The sequence below is a fragment of the Carlito syrichta genome, unplaced genomic scaffold (genome assembly GCF_000164805.1).
Source record: "Carlito syrichta isolate Samal-C Ts95f unplaced genomic scaffold, Tarsius_syrichta-2.0.1 Scaffold309784, whole genome shotgun sequence".
Taxonomy (NCBI): domain Eukaryota; kingdom Metazoa; phylum Chordata; class Mammalia; order Primates; family Tarsiidae; genus Carlito; species Carlito syrichta.
Window position 1 is genome coordinate 375,759 of NW_007253880.1, and position 14,006 is coordinate 389,764.

At 36.3% G+C, this 14,006-nt stretch overlaps 1 protein-coding gene across 1 annotated transcript in view; it reads left to right on the forward strand.

Moving 5' to 3' along the window:
• Positions 1-14,006, forward strand: part of NWD2 (NACHT and WD repeat domain containing 2) — a 195,738-nt gene that overhangs the window by 39,293 nt on the left and 142,439 nt on the right. The window lies entirely within an intron of this gene.

The following is a 14,006-nucleotide window of genomic DNA, read 5'->3' on the forward strand; positions in this document are numbered from 1 at the left end:
CACAGTGTTGAACAGGGGAGGTGAAAGTGGGCAGTCTTGTCTTGTTCTGGTTTTCAGGGGGAATGCTTCCAGAAATTTTACTTGGTTATAAATAAAATTCTCAAGAAATTATTTTTGCTTATAGGATATCTTATTTCTGAAATTATACCTGGAAACATATTTTGAAACACATATTGCAGTATAATTATTTTAATACTAACTTAATATATTGTTGACTGAGGTAACATCCTGAATGAAGAGAACATAGTCTAATAAATACATACAATTTGCTAAAAAAAAAAAAGTAATCCTAAAATTCATATGGAACCAAAAAAAGTGAATTCCAAAGGAATTCTAAGGAAAAAAGAATAAAGTCAGAGGTATCACAATACCCAACTTCAGACTATACTAAAAGGCTATAGTAATCAAAACAACATGGTACTCGTACAAAAATAAACATTTAAACCAATGGAACATAACAGAGAATCCAGAAATAAAGACACACACCCACAACCTACTGATCTTCAATAAAGCTGACAAAAATGAATAATGTGGAGAAAGGACACGCTGTTTCAATCAATGGCGCTAGCTATTTGCAGAAGAATGAAACTGGAAGCTTATCTCTCACCATATACAAAAATTAACTCAAAAGTGAATTAAAGACTTAAATATAGTACTTCAAACAAAACTCTTGTGGATACTGGCCTAGGCAAGCAATTTATGACTAAGACTGCAAAACAATTTACAAATGGACTTAGTTAAACTAAAGAGCTTTTACACAGCAAATGAAACAACAGGAAACTACAACCTACAGAATGGGAGAAAATATTTAAAACTATGCATCTGACAAAGGACTGGTATCTAGTATCTATAAGGAACTTAAACAAATCAAGGAAAAAAACATTTAAAAGTAGGCAGAGTACATGAACAGTCACTTCTCAAAAGAAATAATCACTCATGACTTGGAGGTTTTGTTCCATCTTTTTAAACTTCTTTTCTATGTTTTTTAACGGTTTGGGTTAATTCCATACTTTGATCCTCATGCTCTGAGATTCTGTCTTCTGCTTGGTTAATTCTACTTTCCATGCTTATCAGTTTGTTGTTTATTTCATTCACTGATTATTTCAAGAGGCCGAACCCACGATTAATTGGAATCCCTGAGTCAGATTCACTGATTATTTCAAGAGGCCAAACCCAAGATTAATTGGAAACCCTGAGTCAGATCGAGAAACAGAGGTCACCCTGGAATAAACATTCCATGAAATTATCCAAGAAAACTTCCCTCATCTCATCAGTGGTGCAACCATTCAAACACAAGAGATTCAGAGAACCCCTGCAAGATAACAAATGAAAAGACCAACTTCCAGACACATAGTAATTCACCTACACAAAATAGGTATAAAAGAAAAAATCCTAAAGGCAGCAAGAGAGAAAGGTTAGACTATCTACCAGGGAAGACCAATTAGAATAGCAGCAGACTAATCTACAGAAACATTTCAGGTTAGGAGAACTTGGAGCCCAATCTTCAAAGTTCTCAAAGATAAACAATTTCAACCAAGAATTACCAATACAGCTAACCTAAGTTTAATAAGTGATTGAGAATTAAAATGCCTCCTAGACATTCAATCCCTAAGAGTTTACACTGCCTCCAGACCAGCTCTAAAAGAAGCACTTAAGAAAGTATTATACACAGAAGAAAGGAAAAAAATAATGACAGTGCCTTTCACAAGAATGCAGGGAAAAGATTGAAAACACACATAAATCAACACAAAAAATCAAAAGAAAGACAACAAACAGAATACATACAATCAGTCAACAAACATATTAAAAAATACAATCACTCTTCATCAGAAATGCAAATTGAAATCACAGTGAGATACCATCTCACACTAGTCAGAAGAGCTATTATTAAAAAGTCAAAAAATAACAATGCTGGCAAGGATGTGTAGAAAAAGAAATGCTTACATACACTGTTCATGGTAATGTAAATTAGTTCAACCCCTATGGAAATCAGTATGGAGATTTCTCAAAGAATTTAGAAGAAAAAACACCATTCAACCCAGCACCCCACTACTGGGTATCTACCTAAAGGAAAATAAGTCACTTTATCACAAAGATGCCTACACTCATCTGTTTATTGCAGCACTATTCACAATGGCAATGTCAATGAAACAAACCTAAATGCCCATCAGTGGTGGATTGGATAAGAAAATGTACATCCACGCCATGGAATAATATTCAGCCATAAAAAGGAATGAAATTGTGTCCTTTGCAGCAAGATGGACACAACTGGAGGCCATTATCCTAAGTTAATTAATGCAGAGACAGAAAAATCAAGTGCCACATATTTTCATTTATAAGTGGAATCTAAACAATGGATGTTCATGGGCATAGCGATGGAGACAGTAGATACTGGGAACCTCAGAAAGGGGGAGGGAGGGAAGAGAGTAGGGTTTGAAAAACTGCCGATTGGGTACTGAGTTCACTATTTGGGTGAGGGCTTTAATAGAATATAGTCATGGAACCCACCAGCACATATATCCCCTGAACATATAAAAAATGTGTTTATCAAAAGAGCATTATTTGAGGACTTGGTATACTGTATCAGTCAGGGTTCCAGCAGGAAACAGATGGCACACTCAAAGTAGGTTAATTCTGGCAGGTTTAAGAAAGGAGACTGTCAGCAAAACTGTGAGAAGAATGGAAAGAAATTACAAGGGACAGAGCAGAACCCTGGGGCTAATAAAATAGTGCTGTTACCACCCCAGGTCCAGAGGACCCAGAAGAAAGAGCATTTACAAGATCAGAGAGAAGGCCCTCATAAGGTGACCCTACAGGCAGGACCCTGGAGAATAAAGACCATAACCTTTCTTTCCTTTCTCCCTCTGACTTCATGCTGTGACTTGCAGGCTCCACATAACACAGGAATCTGGAGGACCAGGAGATCCATTGGTATAGTTTGTACAGCCCTGCCTCCTGACTGGAGGAGAGAGCAGGTGGAGTGGATCTGGAGGGGTAAAAGGAAGAAGGCTCACCCTTGTGCTGTTTCAGAATGCTGCTTTTGTGGGACTGCCAGTCCAAGGGAGGGATGAGGTTAAAAACAACTACATCAAAATTAAATGTGAGCACCCAAGAGAAAAGCATAAATGTCAATTGCAGGACTCCAATCCCAAATTACTATTATTATTTTTACTAGAATGCAGGATTTATTGAGAGTATAGAAAAGCTCCCACAGTGGGAGAGGACCCAAGGGAGATGCCCTCAAATTTTTTTTATGAAGGGTCTCCTTCCCCTCTAATAAACAACCCAATGGGTATGTTCTCATGTCTGTGACCCCCTCTTTTTGAAAGTGTTTCTGGCACCTTTTGGGGAGTTTAATAGAATTCTACATTTTTTGAAAAGCTGCTATGTGCCATACGTTTTATTAAAAATAGGTCAGGCCGGGCTTGGTGGCTCAGCCTGTAATCCCAGCACTTTGGGAGGCCAAGGCAAGTGAATTGCCTGAGCCCGCGGGTTCGAGACCTGGAGGGACCTCATCTCTACAATAGAATAAAAACTTAGCCAGGTGAGGTAGCACACCTGTAGTTCCGGCTACTTGGAAGGCTGAGGTGGAAGGATCGCTGGAACCCAGCCGTTCGAGGCCGGGGTGGCCATGAGTGTGCCCACTGCACTCCAGCCTAGATGACAGAGTGAGATTCTAACTCAAAAAAAAAAAGGTCATATAAAGTTGGTAAAATAAAGGCTCAATTCCAGCCCTCAAAGGCGTTATGGGAAGAGATCCTTAAGATTATACCATAAGTAAATTGGGGAGGAGGTGTTTGAGCTAGGTGGTGTCGCCCTAGTGCCATTATAGTGTCCTACTCACTACCTAAGTCCGAAGGGTAACAAAGAGAGAGTGATAGGAGGAAGCATTTTTAATGGAGAGTCATTAAAATTATCATTTAATGATTAGACATTATTTAAGGAGGAACTACTATGTCCCAGCATTGTATTAATGTTACACTCTCTTTTAGCCCAATGATTACCTCTCAGCGCTATATAATCAATATTTATTGAATCTTACTAAACCACCTTATTGTAATAAAGTTAAAAGCATGGAGTTATGATTCTCTCAAGTCTCACATCAAATTGTTATGAAAATGTGTACTGTGGGCCTTACATCACCATGTATGATGACACAGTGAGTGTCATAACTGTTTAAAAATAGATACCTCATCAACAAGGGTACTTGCATAATGAACATCTGTATACCTAACCCTGAATTGTACCCCATAATTTTTTTAAAAATAAAAAAATTAAAAGGAAAAAAATAAAAGCAACATTAGTACGAAAATGGTAATATCAATATAAACAAGTTTCCTTATATATTTTTATCCTGTTAGCTAACATTTTAATCATCATGGTTATTGTGGAATAACCATATCTGATCTGATCTGATAAAACCATAAGTTTTATCTTAAACTAACTTATGGGTATAAAAATGGGAGCATCGAGAGATTAAATAATTTCTCCAAGAATACTCATGGTATAAATTATGAACAACTAAAATTCTGTACACGAACACAGTAACATTCTAATGTCTAAATCAAGATAAACACAGCTTCATAAAGCTTCCACAACATTTATGATTCCCTAGGAATAAATAGGAAGGTATCTCCTCCGATCATACACCAACTTCAGGATTCCTTTTCACTGTAGTGAGTATAATTTTGCTTATCTCAGGCAATATTATAGAGCAACTGTGCATAGACCTTTAGTGTTCAGTAATATAACTTAATAGCCTCTCAACTTTAAATCACTAGCATATTTCTTGTAAAAGCAACAGTTCTTTCAATAGAAGGCTGTTAAAAATGAAAAGTTAAACAAAAATCAAATATCCTAAGACCTTAAGCACAGGGAGCGTATTCTATTTAGATTGAAAAGAACTGATTACATTATAGCTATATTTTATTTTTGAGATAGGAAAAAAAAATTTCAGGATAATATTGGCTTTTCCTCCCCTGAGCCTACTCTACTTTCCAGCCTTGACAGAATTTAAGTGCTTAAGAAAGCATGTTAAGCCTATTAGTCTGTTCTGATACTATTTTTGCACAGTGAATAGAGTTTGTGGTTATAAAAATAATAAACCCTCTCCCTGTTAAATAAACATTAGTAATTCATTAAGTCAGATCCAGTGACCTTCCAGTCATTCTGGATATTTGCACAATTCAAGTTGTAAACATAGTCAAGTACAGTTACATCATTCATAGGTACCATTTATTGGATTGGTATTTTGCTCCAGCATTGTTAGATATAGTCATAGAACATATCTCTATTTTAAATTTTGAGGCATTAGCTTCTCCTTGCCTGGGTTCTACTTACATACGTTTACTAAAGATTGTGAGTCAAGTTATAGCATGAGTATCCTTGGAGAAGTTATTTAATCTCTCAATGCTCCCATTTCCACAAATGTCAAAGTTGTATTATAACTCCTCTTTTTTCCCCTCTATCTTATTTTAAAGATGTGGGGTACAAGTCAGGATTAGGTACATAAGTGGTTTATGTGCAGGTGAAATTTGTACAATGTCTTCTTGTAGTTCCTAATTATAAGTGATTCATGCTGAAGAGGAAGCTTCCTGCAAACATTGAGATACAGCCATCAGATACATGGGCTCACTTCAGGGCCCTGTGGTCATAGGTGGAGTCAAAGAATGAGGGACCTTCAAGATGGAATGTTGGGTCCTGAGGCTCATAGAGTATTCTGGATAGTTCTATGATCTGGACTGAATGGTTCCATTGGTCCTCACTTCCCCTCGTCCCTCCTTTCAGGGTTGTTGTACAAAACAGATCAAGTGATATATGGGAATAATGTGACTACAAGTACTGCTTAACACTTACCTTACATAATCACTGTTATTTACAGATTGTTAGCCCAGTTATTGTCTCTGTTTTACTGATGAGTAAACTGGAGTTCAAAGTTTAGTGCCTTGCCCAAGGTCGTAGAGCTGGTATGTTGTGGCCCCAGCATTCACATCCTATCCTGCCTGACTCTGAAGTTCTGAGCCACTACTGCACTGTGTGCATTGCGATCACCATAGCATCATCTCTACTGAACTTACCTCAAATTCAGCCTTCTGCAATTAAAGAAAAATGTTTTTTCCCACCTAAAACATGTAAATTACCAGAATTCATGCTGGTAATACTTTAATATGAATCAACTTTCTTTATCCAACTATGAAAGGATATTAGACTCAAAATTACCCTGAGGATCAACAAACTTTATTGACAGACACAATCATTTCAAAAAAATAGTACTTATGTTCTCTTTAGTGTGTTTTTAAACTTTTTAATTCAGTATGTTCACATATGTTATCTAAGGGTTCTTAATGACACTGGGAGATTTTAATTCTAGCTTAGGATAATTGTAGTGGTCATTATTTTAATAGATTAAAAATGTACAATTATTACTGCAGTTTATTGAAATTCTAACCTTCCTGAACTTAGGGGTTTTAAATCTTCCTAAAAGCCTTGTATGATCAGTTATTTGATATTTAACAGGATAAGATCAACAAGTCTCATTATGATTTGTGTATATTTCTAAAAAATTGGAACTTACGCTTTATTAATGTAAATCATATAAAACGTATATGTAGCAGTTGGAGTGCAGATAATTTGACCAAGGTTTTTCTTGATATCTCAATAGTATCTGAGGAATATAAAGTGATAAAGAAAATTGGACCTAAACATACTCCCCGCAGGCAATATTCTGTACTGGATATGTTCTTGAGTGAGATCAGAAGATCGAGATTTTGGGTATATTCCCTTACCTCTTGGAGCTTCAGGTTTCTCAACATTTAATCTAAGAAGATGGTCCCTGATCTGTTTACTGCATACATTTTATGAAATTAAAAACCTGAAGACATTTTATATAACTTCCTTTTGAAAAATATGTTTGCAATTCTTTAGACAGTATTGAGTTGTTATAAATCAGTATCGTCTATTTGTCTTAGCCTGATCAAGCTGATGTAACAAAATACCTTAGACTAAGCAGCTTATAAACAACAGAAATTTATTTCTCACAGTTCTGGAGACAGTGAAACCCAAGATCTCGGCACGGGCAGATTCAGTGTCTAGTGAGAGCTCACTCCCTGGTTCATTGATGGTGTCTTCCATTTGTGTCCTCACATGGCAGGAGGGCGACAGTGTTCCCTCTTTTATAAGGGCTTTCATCCTATTCAGAAGAAATTTACTTTTTTGACCCAATCAGCTCCCTAAGGCTCCACTGACCCAATCAGCTCCCTAAGGCCTCCACCTTGGAGGTTAGGATGCCCCATTGACCCAATCAGCTCACTAAGGCCTCCACCTTGGAGATTAGGATTTGAACATAAGAATTTTGAGGGAACACAAACATTCAGATCATAGAACCATCCAGTCCAGAGCCAGAATACCCTATGAGCTTCAGGACCCAAAATTCCATCTTGAAGGACCCTCATCCTTTGGCTCCACCTGTGACCACAGGGCCCTGAAGTGACCCCATGTATCTGATGGCTGTATCTCAGTGTTTGCAGGAAGCTTCCTCTTTAGTATGAATCACTTACAATTAGGAACTACAAGAAGAGGTTGTTCAATTTGGAAGAGTAGAACGTAGGTGAGGAGCACATACCTCTCTCTGCCCAAACATAGCGAATATCTAGCCCTCAGGATGCTGTGATAGCCCGTGTGGCTGGCTGCCCTCCAGAACCAAGGGTGTACATTTGTGCCTTTTCAACTGTGTGCCCTCCTTGTGTCCCTTCAGTGACTAGATTCCTGTGGTGAGGATATCAAAGAAGATTAGGATGAAACCTTAGGGTGCTCAACCTGTTTGCCTCTAGGCATGGCACCCTCAGCAGTTGTTTCATCAGTCAGTACCTCTCCCAGCCCTACCTCACAATTAAACACATACTTCCATATAAGGATAGGTTAAGACTGTTAAGAAAAAATCTTGAAACTGAAAGTAACCTTGAAAAGCATAATTTTAACACTCTATCACTCCACCCTACTACTGTGCCCCATCCTCGTTTTACCAATGAGTAACTAAAGCCTACATCAAGCCACAGTAATTTTTGACAGAACTCAAATGTTGTTTACATGGCTTCCATTCTAGTGAACTTTCCAGCACTCTATGTAACTTTTTTTTTTTTTTTTAGTTGGAGTCTCACTATGTAACTTTTAAGGAGTCTTTTTCTTTCATGTTTTCTTTTTCTAAATTATCTCTGACATGTGTTCCCTGTAACTTAGTAACATTTGGTTATTCTTCTGTACCTCTGGGATTGGTAGGAAAAAACACTAGAGTGGCCAAAATATATTTATAAGTATCCTAAAAGTTTCTCTTGTATTTTAAAATCGGCTGGTTGCTAAGACCTTCTGGTGATGCACAATATATTATATTTATAGCAATATAGAAAAGAGCAATAAGGCAATCCAGATTTATAATTTATGTAGGTACCTAGAAATCAATTGAAAAATAGTTAGGGATTGTTTCCCCAAATTTTATTGTTATTATATTAACTGCTGTCCATATGAAGGATGCTAGTCACTAACATTTAATTAATTTTCTTTGAGAAAGTGTACATTTGGGTTTTGTTTGAGTTAGATAACATTTTCTAAAATTTTTTGTTTAATAAAATACTTTGATTTTATTTAAAGTATTTGATTTCATATGTCTCTATATTTTATCTTCATATCATTATATTAAACATTTACAGTAACTTGATTTTTCCATCAAAAATTGTATATGCAGAAAACTCTCTCCTCTGTGATACTTATAGGATATACTGTGTCACTATACCATTTAGATGGTTGAAATTTTTAAAAATTACCTTAGTGTTAGTTATACTGAGAAGAATTTCACTCTGATTTTTTTTGAAGACTCATTAGATACATGTGAAATTTTTGAAGCCGCTTGGTTTAGAATCATGACACCAACTGACCTTAGTCCAAATGTGTGGCGGCATGTCATTTAAAGGTCTTGCCAGTAGAAATCTAAAGAGAACAGTTTTCAGTGTTTAGTTGACTGAACAAGTAGATAGAACATCACAGAGTATCACATAAAAATGCATAATATTATTTTCAAATGAAGTTTTATTGTCATCTGTAAAAATAATTTAAATTTCTAATATAATGGGTAAGTTCATCATTTTCGTGTAGCGGTGTTTTACCTAGGATCAGATTTAGACTTGACCTTACTTAGCACTTTTGTTATTATAATAACCAACAACAGTAGCGGTGATAAAATTCCCAAAGTATCCTAGAGCTGAAATATCATTCAAATTACATTTGTGCTTATTGGGTCAGGTTTCCCCCAATATTTGAGTTGGCTTAGAGAAGGACACTAACTCTTGCCATGTTATGATCCATGAACCCTTAATATGAAAGTACCTTCATAAGACACTAACTTAGGTGTTCATCAGACAGAGGTTGAATTTGCATTAAAGTATACATGTTCAAAGACAATTGCATGGGGTAGGAAGGATAAAGAATTCAAATCAGTGTTGTGAGACAATAGAAAGAACATGGACTCTGGAGGGAGTGTCCTGGATTAACCATGGATTGACTGATAACAACTCATGTGCACCAGGAAAGTCACTTAGCAACCGCGGTTCTTCTCATGTGTGAAATAGAGCTCATGATACCTTTTTCACATAATTATTGTGAGATTTGATGAATCAGTGTGTGGGAAGGTACCTGGAGCAGCTTCTGAGGAGGTCTTAATTAATGCTGAATATGCATCTTTTCTGCTTGTATTCTCACAAAGCTTAACTTATTTGAATGACATTGGAAGAAAAACTTAGTATAAAGATTGGATATTTTTGGTGTGAAATGTTTTATGTGGATCCTTTATGTCAACAGGAATAAAGCCAGTGCAAGGAAAATTAATTTCACACTTTAGCCTTCTGCAAATGCCTCTTGTTCCAATATCACTTTAGCCAGTATCACTTAACCCCAAGGTGAAAATGAATATAGCAAGAAGCAGAAACAGTTGTTAAATTTATTAAGGTGACCAAGCTGTCAAATTAAACATGTTATTTATAGTGTTTCTAATTGTCAGCCTAATTTATGTATTAATATTTCAGGACAGCATGTGCAGAAATTTAATCAGCACACCATTATTTCCATGGAGGTTTCGTGGTTACATTCTGGAATAGAATTCAGGCTTCAAAATATCTTCTGCCTCCTCTGGCTGAGTGTATATGCACAGTGGCAGAACTCATAGAAAAGTAGAAATTGTGAGCTACGCTTTGCATTTACACAATGCTAAACAACAGAACTGAGTGTGTGGTATTTGGTTGGTGTTCACCAGATTAGCTGAACCCAAATTGTTTTAGGAACATGAAGAGGCAATGAAAGGAATGAATCAATTGTTAGTTATTTAAGTAAAACTGAGCTCTAGGTTATACATTTATATTGAATTATTAGTAATTGAATTTTTAAATATTTTTAATATTTAAATTTTAAATATTATGTTTATGTTTATTTTACATATGGTTTTCATCCAGTATTTTAGTTTTACCTTATTGTATTTTTAATCTTTGGGGTTGTCAGTGACTTCTCATAATGAATCCCTTGACTTACAATTCAAGCTGGTGCCTAAATGTTGTTAGATTTTTGAACAGATATATCCAGCATGATTGCAGTATTCAAATTTTACTAATCCAAATGATAATCTAATTTGGGATGATAAGAATTGGAAATTTGCATATAATTTCTGACTTTTTATAGCTGAAAGACTCCTTTGGGACAACTCATTTCTTAGCTTTTGGGTACTAATTTGCCTGCATATAGATGAGGCCAATCAACCATTTTTTGCAAGATATTATAATGAAAACTTTCAAAAATACAGGAATGTTGAAATAATTGTACAGTGTTAGCATTTTATGTATTTGTTATATGTTTCTTTACCTCCATATTTTTATTATATGCATCTCTAAGTAAACTGCAATTATCAGTGAACTCCATCCATAACACTTCGGCATGCATGTCATTAAATAGAGTTCATTACTTGTTTATGGTTCTTTTCATTTGTCTTTTGTGGTCAAACTTCTGTATAGTGGACCATGTGATGAGTTTTGCCAAATGCCTACATCAGTATAACCCAAACCTTCATCTAAATGTAGAACATTGTCATCACCTCAAAATTCCCCTCACGTTCTTCCTAGTGAGTCCCACTCCTCAACCCTAGAGGCAATCACTGTTCTGACATTTTTTTTCAACAGACTGTTTCAGGCAACCAGTCATCAGCAAATGCCTTTTTCCCCAGAGTTGTTGATTGGATTGGACTGCATACGTTGTACCCTGCCTGAAGGTCGAATGAGCAATTTTCTGTTTCTCCCTTCATGACTCACTTGCTCATCTCCCTAATAATCCAGCCATCATCTAAGTCCTTTCTCACAGTTGTAGGTGAGCCAAAGGAAAAAGAGGGTCTTGAGTGTCTTCACACAGAACTCTCCTTGGGAAGTTAGAAATACACACAACTTCAGAAATTTAGCAACATTTAGGAAAGGACTTACTTTATACCAGGAGGTGGGCCAAACATACAGGCTACCAATATATATGTAGAAGTCTCAGTAACAAATATTGACATATAAACCAATGACTATTTATCATCCATTATGTTCAAAAATATTTATTGAGCCACTACTATATGACTAGGACATTGGGAATATGACCCTGAACAAAATAGGCATGGTTCCTGTCCTCAGGAGCTTCAATCTAGAGGTGAAGGCAATCCCTGGTGATTGCAAATCTGCTGAGTATCACAAATCAGAAGTGCAAAGAGTTATGAGAATGTAGATGGGCAGATATAACGTAGGCTTCTGGGCGGTCGTATGAGGTTAGGAAAGTCTTTCAGAAGAAACTACCTTAAACAGCTTCTAAAGGACAACTAGGAGTGTGCTAGGGTACAAGGGACCTGCAGGAGTTAGACCACAGGCATGTGGAAGCAGCCTAAGAAAAAGGATGGCATGTTGGGAAAATGGAGTGCAGGTAACAAGGAAGGAAATGACAAAAGGTGACAACTGGAGAAAGGGGATGGGCTTATTCAAGTAATTTCTGGTGACATTTCTCGTAAAGGTTAAGGGTATTTGGCAAGATGAGCCATTATCATCTTCACTTTTGATTCCCCAGATAAATCACTGACATTTTGGATGAGCTTTTGACTTTAACCTGAAGTTGGTTGTACTATTATTTCAGAAAGAAGCAACCCTAAGAGGTAGAATTAGGGAGCCCTAGAATTAAGGAATGATAGAACCGGGTTTGGGTTTGATGGGACTTTTTAAAATATGAAGCTCTATATAGCCTGGAACCCCTGAGAACAAACCTAAAAGGGATTGCAAGGATCCTTTGACCACAGGTCTGGGTTTAGCCTTTACCTTTAGAGACCTAAAATCAGCCCAGGACGTACTGTGATAACCACACTCATGGACAGACTTTCCCTGAGTGATTAGTTCAACAGTTTAAAATCAGTGGGGTCAAGTTCTTTCATACTTTGTTATTTCATACTTTGTAACAAAATGATTAAGTAACCATAACAAAAATGATAGTCCAGCCCAAGGATTGCTGCAGGACTTTAAAAATTACTTTAAATACAACATTTTGTGAATCCCAGATAAGGTTACATAGGAAAAAAATCCACAATGATTCAGCTGCTGCATTGAGATGCATACTATTGCTGATATAATCTCCATTACCTTTTTGTAAATTTAATTTTAATTATATCAGTCTAGTGGACTCCATACAGATATTTACTTTTAGCGTAATGGATTTTTAAGGGAAAATGTTTCATAAAAGCATTGAGCATTGAATATTTTATTTGAAAGCAAATGCTAAAAGTATTTTTATGACATCCAATATTGATACTTTGGGAAAAAGTAAAGTGAAAATATCTTTTAATGGATTAAAAGGAAGCCTTCACAACCTTTAACTATGAGTAGTATTTAAAAGTTCACACTAATAATAATAATATTAATATATTATTCATTAATGCATTAGAGTGAGAGGATAGCTTTACTACAATTGTTTTGTTGTTTTTGTATAAAACTGTATTCGTGTTCTTCATATGTACTATATTACTAAGACAACTCCTTTTCAATGATGAGACCAGATACATCCATAAATATGTAATGATCAGAGTATTTAAACTTATTCCAAAACATTAAAATGAAGGCACCACCCCTGATTTACCTTTGATTTAGGTCACACCTTAAACTCTTTACTGCAATTTATATCATTTCTTGAAATATAGGAAACATTGTCTAAATGCAAGCTGGCCCAGATATGGAAGTCCCTGTAAGTGAAGATCACCTTGGGCTAATTATCTGAACAGGATCACACAGCATTAGATTTTTTTTTAGTGTTGATAAAACCAGAAGTAATGATCCTCACATATTTCAAAGGGCCTTGCCTTAGTACATTTGATGAGTTGTCCCCTTAGGTCCATCTGTGAGGTGCATTCCAAGAGATGCATTTCCCTGGCAAACCTTCAGATGCCCCAAAGATCCATGTAGGAACTAGGGCCAACGAGTCTGCTATGATCTAAATGTGCTATCTCAAAATTTGTATGTTGAAACTTAATCAACAACGTGATAGTATTAAGAGATAGGGCCTTGAATGAATGGTGAAATAATGAGAGCAAAGCCTTTGTGAATGGAATTTGTGTTCTTACAAAAGAGGTTGAATGGAGTGCCCTGGCTCCTTTGGCCCCTCCTGTCATATAAGGATGCAGCAAGAGGTGCCATCTATGAAGCAGAGCGTGAACCCTGCCAAATATCAAATCTGATAGTGCCTTGTTCTTGGACTTCACAGCCTCCATAACTGTGAGAAATCAACTTATATTACTTATAAATCGCTCAATCTAAAGTATTTTGTTATAGCAGCCTGAATGGACTAAGTTTTACCCAGCTCACCTCCTGCCCCAGGGTCCTGTCCAGACAGGTATCAAGACGCTAAAGAATCCTGACATATATATAGACCCAAACTACATTTTCTTTTTTTTTTTTTTTGGAGTTGGTGTA